Source organism: Chiloscyllium punctatum, unplaced genomic scaffold (assembly GCF_047496795.1).
Source record: "Chiloscyllium punctatum isolate Juve2018m unplaced genomic scaffold, sChiPun1.3 scaffold_469, whole genome shotgun sequence".
NCBI lineage: Eukaryota > Metazoa > Chordata > Chondrichthyes > Orectolobiformes > Hemiscylliidae > Chiloscyllium > Chiloscyllium punctatum.
In genome coordinates this window covers 1-9,189 of record NW_027310203.1, presented here as the reverse complement: position 1 = coordinate 9,189, position 9,189 = coordinate 1, and positions in this window count along the sequence as shown.

Here is a 9,189-nt window from a genome sequence, read left to right as displayed (position 1 = left end):
TAGCCCGTGTCCCCCAACTGTAACCGTTAGCCCGTGTCCCCCAACTGTAACCGTTATCCCGTGTCCCCGTCCCCCAACTGTAACCGTTACCCCGTGTCCCCCAACTGTAACCGTTACCCCGTGTCCCCCAACTGTAACTGTTACCCCGTGTCCCTGTCCCCCAACTGTAACCGTTACCCCGTGTCCCTGTCCCCCAACTGTAACCGTTACCCCGTGTCGCCGTCCCCCAACAGTAACCGTTACCCCGTGTCCCCGTCCCCCAACTGTAACCGTTACCCCGTGTCCCCCAACTGTAACCGTTACCCCGTGTCCCCCAACTGTATCCGGTACCCCGTGTTCCTGTCCCCCAACTGTAACCGTTACCCCGTGTCCCTGTCCCCCAACTGTAACCGTTACCCCGTGTACCCGTCCCCCAACTGTAACCGTTACCCCGTGTCCCCGTCCCCCAACTGTAACCGTTACCCCGTGTCCCCGTCACCCAACTGTAACCATTACCCCGTGTCCCTGTCCCCCAACTGTAACCGTTACCCCGTGTCCCTGTCCCCCAACTGTAACCGTTAGCCCGTGTCCCCGTCCCCCAACTGTAACCGTTACCCCGTGTCCGAGTCGCCCAACTGTAACCGTTACCCCGTGTCCCCGTCCCCCAACTGAAACCGTTACCCCGTGTCCCCATTACCCAACTGTAACCGTTAGCCCGTGTCCCCCAACTGTAACCGTTAGCCCGTGTCCCCCAACTGTAACCATTATCCCGTGTCCCCGTCCCCCAACTGTAACCGTTACCCCGTGTCCCCCAACTGTAACCGTTACCCCGTGTCCCCCAACTGTAACCGTTACCCCATGTCCCTGTCCCCCAACTGTAACCGTTACCCCGTGTCGCCGTCCCCCAACAGTAACCGTTACCCCGTGTCCCCTTCCCCCAACTGTAACCGTTACCCCGTGTCCCTGTCCCCCAACTGTAACCGTTACCCCGTGTGGCCGTCCCCCAACAGTAACCGTTACCCCGTGTCCCCGTCCCCCAACTGGAACCGTTACCCCGTGTCCCTGTCCCCCAACTGTAACCGTTACCCCGTGTCGCCGTCCCCCAACAGTAACCGTTACCCCGTGTCCCCGTCCCCCAACTGGAACCATTACCCCCTGTCCCCGTCCCCCAACTGTAACCGTTACCCCGTGTCCCCGTCACCCAACTGTAACCGTTACCCCGTGTCCCCCAACTGTAACCGTTACCCCGTGTCCCCGTGTCCCCCAACTGTAACCGTTACCCCGTGTCCCACAACTGTAACCGTTACCCCGTGTCCCCGTCCCCCAACTGTAACCGTTACCCCGTGTCCCCCAACTGTAACCGTTACCCCATGTCCCCGTCCCCCAACTGTAACCGTTACCCCATGTCCCCCAACTGTAACCGTTACCCCCGTTTCCCCGTCCCCCAACTGTAACCGTTACCCCGTGTCCCCCAACTGTAACCGTTACCCCGTGTCCCCGTCCCCAACTGTAACCGTTACCCCGTGTCCCCCAACTGTAACCGTTACGCCGTGTCCCCGTCCCCCAACTGTAACCGTTACCCCGTATCCCCCAACTGTAACCATTACCCCGTATCCCCCAACTGTAACCGTTACCCCTTCTCCCCGTCCCCCAACTGTAACCGTTAGCCCGTGTCCACGTCCTCCAATTGTAACCGTTACCCCGTGTCCCCGTCCCCCAACTGTAACCGTTTCCCCGTGTCCCTGTCCCCCAACTGTAACCGTTACCCCGTGTCCCTCAACTGTAACCGTTACCCCGTGTCCCCGTCCCCCAACTGTAACCGTTACCCCGTGTCCCCCAACTGTAACCGTTTCCCCGTGTCCCCGTCACCCAACTGTAACCGTTACCCTGTGTCCCATGCCACAACTGTAACCGTTGCCCCGTGTCCCCGTCCCCCAACTGTAACCGTTACCCCGTGGCCCCCAACTGTAACCGTCACCCCGTGTCCCCGTCCCCCAACTGTAACCGTTAGCCCGTGTCCCCCAACTGTAACCGTTAGCCCGTGTCCCCGTCCCCGAAATGTAAACGTTAACCCGTATCCCCGTGTCCCCCAACTGTAACCGTTACCCCGTGTCCCCCAACTGTAACCGTTACCCCGTGTCCCCGTCCCCCAACTGTAACCGTTACCCCGTGTCCCCCAACTGTAACCGTGACCCCGTGTCCCCGTCCCCCAACTGTAACCGTTACCCCGTTTCCCCGTCCCCCAACTGTAACCGTTACCCCGTGTCCCCCAACTGTAACCGTTACCCCGTGTCTCTGTCCCCCAACTGTAACCGTGACCCCGTGTCCCCGTCCCCCAACTGTAACCGTTATCCCGTGTCCCCGTCCCCCAACTGTAACCGTTACCCCGTGTCCCCGTCCCCCAACTGGAACCGTTATCCCGTGTTCCCGTCCCCCAACAGTAACCGTTACCCCGTGTCCCCCAACTGTAACCGTTACCCCGTGTCCCCCAACTGTAACCGTTACCCCGTGTCCCCGTCCCCCAACTGTAACCGTTACCCCGTGTCCCCCAACTGTAACCGTTACCCCGTGTCCCCGTCCCCCAACTGTAACCGTTACCCCGTGACCCCGTGTCCCCCAACTGTAACCGTTACCCCGTGTCCCCATCCCCCAACTGTAACCGTTACCCCGTGTCCCTGTCCCCCAACTGTAACCGTTACCCCGTGTCCCCCAACTGTAACCGTTACCCCGTGTCCCCGTCCCCCAACTGTAACCGTTACCCCGTGTCCCCCAACTGTAACCGTTACCCCGTGTCCCCCAACTGTAACCGTTACACCGTGTCCCCGTCCCCCAACTGTAACCGTTACCCCGTGTCCCCCAACTGTAACCGTTACCCCGTGTCCCCCAACTGTCACCGTTACCCCGTGTCTCCGTCCCCAACTGTAACCGTTACACCGTGTCCCCGTCCCCCAACTGTAACCGTTACCCCATGTCCCCGTCCCCCAACTGTAACCGTTACCCCGTGTCCCCGTCCCTCAAGTGTAACCGTTACCCCGTGTCCCCCAACTGTAACCGTTACCCCGTGTCCCCGTCCCCCAACTGTAACCGTTACCCCGTGTCCCCCAACTGTAACCGTTACCCCGTGTCCCCCAACTGTAACCGTTGCCACGTATCCCTGTCCCCCAAGTGTAACCGTTACCCCGTGTCCCCGTCCCCCAACTGTAACCGTTACCCCGTGTCCCCGTCCCCCAAGTGTAACCATTACCCCGTGTCCCCGTCCCCCAAGTGTAACCGTTACCCCGTGTCCCCCAACTGTAACCGTTACCCCGTGTCCCTGTCCCCCAACTGTAACCATTACCCCGTGTCCCCGTCCCCCAACTGTAACCGTTACCCCGTGTCCCTGTCCCCCAACTGTAACCGTTACCCTGTGTCCCCGTCCCCCAACTGTAACCGTTAACCCGTGTCCCCCAACTGTAACCGTGACCCCGCGTCCCCGTCCCCCAACTGTAACCGTTACCCCGTGTCCCCCAACTGTAACCGTGACCCCGCGTCCCCGTCCCCCAACTGTAACCGTTACCCCGTGTCCCCCAACTGTAACCGTTACCCCGTGTCCCCGTCTCCCAACTGTAAACGTTACCCCGTATCCCCGTGTCCCCCAACTGTAACCGTTACCCCGTCTCCCCAACTATAACCGTTACCCCGTGTCCCCGTCCCCCAACTGTAACCGCTAACCCGTGTACCCCAACTGTAACCGTTACCCCGTGTCCCCGTCCCCCAACTGTAACCGTTACCCCGTGTCCCTGTCCCCCAAATGTAACCGTTACCCCGTGTCCCCGTCCCCCAACTGTAACCGTTACCCCGTGTCCCCGTCCCCCAACTGTAACCGTTACCCCGTGTCCCTGTCCCCCAAATGTAACCGTTACCCCGTGTTCCCGTCCCCCAACTGTAACCGTTACCCCGTGTCCCCCAACTGTAACCGTGACCCCGTGTCCCCGTGTCCCCCAACTGTAACCGTTACCCCGTCTACCCCAACTGTAACCGTTACCCCATGTCACTGTCCCCCAACTGTAACCGTTAACCCGTGTCCCCCAACTGTAACTGTTACCCCGTGTCCCCGTCCCCCAACTGTAACTGTTATCTGTGATTCTACCCCAATTATAGCTGTTATCTGTGATTCTACCCAAATTATAGCTGTTATCTGTAACATTACCCCAATTATAGCTGTTATCTGTGATATTACCCCAATTATAACTGTTATCTGTGACATTACCCCAATTGTAGCTGTTATCTGTGATATTACCCCCAATTATAGCTGTTATCTGTGATATTATCCCAATTATAGCTGTTATCTGTGATATTCTCCCCAATTATAGCTGTTATCTGTGATATTACCCCCAATTATAGCTGTTATCTGTGACATTACCCCAATTATAGCTGTTATCTGTGACATTACCCCAATTATAGCTGTTATCTGTGACATTACCCCAATTATAACTGTTATCTGTGATATTATCCCAATTATAGCTGTTATCTATGATACCACCCCAATTATAGCTGTTATCTGTGATATTACCCCCAATTATAGCTGTTATCTGTGACATTACCCCAATTATAGCTGTTATCTGTGATATTACCCCAATTATAACTGTAATCTGTGATATTACCCCCAATTATAGCTGTAATCTGTGATATTACCCCAATAAGAGCTGTTATCTGTGACATTACCCCAATTATACCTGTTATCTGTGACATTATCCCCAATTATAGCTGTTATCTGTGATATTACCCCAAATATAGCTGTTATCTGTGACATTATCCCCAATTATAGCTGTTATCTGTGACATTACCCCAATTATAACTGTTATCTGTGATATTACCCCCAATTATAGCTGTTATCTGTGACATTACCCCAATTATAGCTGTTATATGTGATATTACCCCCAATTATAGCTGTTATCTGTGACATTACCCCAATTATACCTGTTATCTGTGACATTACCCCAATTATAACTGTTATCTGTGACATTACCCTAATTATAGCTGTTATCTGTGATATTGTACCCAATTATCGCTGTTATCTGTGATATTATCCCCAATTATAGCTGTTATCAGTGATATTACCCCAATTATAGCTGTTATCTGTGATATTACCCCAATTATACCTGTTATCTGTGACATTATCCCCAATTAGAGCTGTTATCTGTGACATTACCCCAAATATAGCTGTTATCTGTGATATTAACCCAATTATAACTGTTATCTGTGACATTACCCCAATTATAGCTGTTATCTGTGATATTATCCCCGATTATAGCTGTTATCTGTGACATTACCCCAATTATAGCTGTTATCGGTGACATTACCCCAATTATAACCGTTATCTGTGACATTACCCCAATTATAGCTGTTATCTGTGACATTATCCCAATTATAACTGTTATCTGTGACATTATCCCAATTATAACTGTTATCTGTGACATTACCCCAATTATAACTGTTATCTGTGACATTACCCCAATTACAGCTGTTATCTGTGATATAACCCAATTATTGCTGTTATCTGTGACATTACCCAAATTATAACCGTTATCTGTGATATTACCCCAATTATAGCTGTTATCTGTGACATTACCCCAATTACAGCTGTTATCTGTGATATTATCCCAATTATAGCTGTTATCTGTGATATTACCCCAATTATACCTGTTATCTGTGACATTATCCCCAATTATAACTGTTATCTGTGACATTACCCCAATTATAGCTGTTATCAGTGATATTACCCCAATTATAGCTGTTATCTGTGATATTACCCCAATTATACCTGTTATCTGTGACATTATCCCCAATTATAGCTGTTATCTGTGACATTACCCCAAATATAGCTGTTATCTGTGATATTACCCCAATTATACCTGTTATCTGTGACATTATCCCCAATTAGAGCTGTTATCTGTGACATTACCCCAAATATAGCTGTTATCTGTGATATTAACCCAATTATAACTGTTATCTGTGACATTACCCCAATTATAGCTGTTATCTGTGATATTATCCCCGATTATAGCTGTTATCTGTGACATTACCCCAATTATAGCTGTTATCGGTGACATTACCCCAATTATAACCGTTATCTGTGACATTACCCCAATTATAGCTGTTATCTGTGACATTATCCCAATTATAACTGTTATCTGTGACATTATCCCAATTATAACTGTTATCTGTGACATTACCCCAATTATAACTGTTATCTGTGACATTACCCCAATTACAGCTGTTATCTGTGATATAACCCAATTATTGCTGTTATCTGTGACATTACCCAAATTATAACCGTTATCTGTGATATTACCCCAATTATAGCTGTTATCTGTGACATTACCCCAATTATAGCTGTTATCTGTGATATTATCCCAATTATAGCTGTTATCTGTGACATTACCCCAATTATAGCTGTTATCTGTGATATTACCCCAATTATAGCTGTTATCTGTGACATTACCCCAATTACAGCTGTTATCTGTGATATTATCCCAATTATAGCTGTTATCTGTGATATTACCCCAATTATACCTGTTATCTGTGACATTATCCCCAATTATAACTGTTATCTGTGACATTACCCCAATTATAGCTGTTATCAGTGATATTACCCCAATTATAGCTGTTATCTGTGATATTACCCCAATTATACCTGTTATCTGTGACATTATCCCCAATTATAGCTGTTATCTGTGACATTACCCCAAATATAGCTGTTATCTGTGATATTAACCCAATTATAACTGTTATCTGTGACATTACCCCAATTATAGCTGTTATCTGTGACATTACCCCAATTATAGCTGTTATCTGTGATATTATCCCCAATTATAGCTGTTATCTGTGACATTACCCCAATTATAGCTGTTATCTGTGACATTATCCCAATTATAGCTGTTATCTGTGACATTACTCCAATTATAGCTGTTATCAGTGATATTACCCCAATTATAGCTGTTATCTGTGACATTATCCCCAATTATAACTGTTATCTGTGACATTACCCCAATTATAGCTGTTATCTGTGATATTACCCCAATTATACCTGTTATCTGTGACATTATCCCCAATTATAGCTGTTATCTGTGACATTACCCCAATTATAATTGTTATCTGTGATATTACCCCCAATTATAGCTGTTATCTGTGACATTACCCCAATTATAGCTGTTATATGTGATATTACCCCCAATTATAGCTGTTATCTGTGACATTACCCCTATTATAGCTGTTTTCTGTGATATTATCCCCAATTATAGCTGTTATCTATGATATTATCCCCGATTATAGCTGTTATCTGTGACATTACCCCAATTATAGCTGTTATCGGTGACATTACCCCAATTATAACCGTTATCTGTGACATTACCCCAATTATAGCTGTTATCTGTGACATTCCCCCAATTATAACTGTTATCTGTGACATTATCCCAATTATAACTGTTATCTGTGACATTACCCCAATTATAACTGTTATCTGTGACATTATCCCAATTACAGCTGTTATCTGTGATATAACCCAATTATTGCTGTTATCTGTGACATTACCCCAATTATAACCGTTATCTGTGATATTACCCCAATTATAGCTGTTATCTGCGACATTACCCCAATTACAGCTGTTATCTGTGATATTACCCCAATTATACCTGTTATCTGTGATATTACCCCCAATTATAGCTGTTATCTGTGATATTATCCCAATTATAGCTGTTATCTGTGATATTCTCCCCAATTATAGCTGTTATCTGTGATATTACCCCCAATTATAGCTGTTATCTGTGACATTACCCCAATTATAGCTGTTATCTGTGATATTACCCCAATTATAGCTGTTATCTGTGACATTACCCCAATTACAGCTGTTATCTGTGATATTATCCCAATTATAGCTGTTATCTGTGATATTACCCCAATTATACCTGTTATCTGTGACATTATCCCCAATTATAACTGTTATCTGTGACATTACCCCAAATATAGCTGTTATCTGTGATATTACCCCAATTATAACTGTTATCTGTGACATTACCCCAATTATAGCTGTTATCAGTGATATTACCCCAATTATAGCTGTTATCTGTGATATTACCCCAATTATACCTGTTATCTGTGACATTATCCCCAATTATAGCTGTTATCTGTGACATTACCCCAAATATAGCTGTTATCTGTGATATTAACCCAATTATAGCTGTTATCTGTGACATTACCCCAATTATAGCTGTTATCTGTGATATTATCCCCAATTATAGCTGTTATCTGTGACATTACCCCAATTATAGCTGTTATCTGTGACATTATCCCAATTATAGCTGTTATCTGTGACATTATCCCCAATTATAGCTGTTATCTGTGACATTACCCCAATTATAGCTGTTATCTGTGACATTACCCCAATTATAGCTGTTATCTGCGATATTATCCCAATTATTGTTGTTATTTGTGACATTATCCCCAATTATTGTTGTTATCTGTGACATTACCCCAATTATTGTTGTTATCTGTGATATTACCCCAATTATACCTGTTATCTGTGATATTATCCCCAATTATAACTGTTATCTGTGACATTACCCAAATTATAGCTGTTATCTGTGACATTACCCCAATTATAGCTGTTATCTGTGATATTATCCCCAATTATAGCTGTTATCTGTGACATTACCCCAATTATAACTGTTATCTGTGACATTACCCCAATTATAGCTGTTATCTGTGATATTATCCCCAATTATTGTTGTTATCTGTGATATTACCCCAATTATACCTGTTATCTGTGACATTACCCCAATTATAGCTGTTATCTGTGACATTACCCCAATTATAGCTGTTATCTGTGACATTACCCCAATTATAGCTGTTATCTGTGATATTATCCCCAATTATAGCTGTTATCTGTGACATTACCCCAATTATAGCTGTTATCTGTGATATTATCCCAATTATAACTGTTATCTGTGACATTACCCCAATTATAGCTGTTATCTGTGACATTACCCCAATTATAGCTGTTATCTGTGATATTACCCCAATTATAACTGTTATCTGTGACATTATCCCCAATTATAGCTGTTATCTGTGACATTACCCCAATTATAGCTGTTATCTGTGACATTACCCCAATTATAACTGTTATCTGTGACATTATCCCCAATTATAGCTGTTATCTGTGACATTACCCCA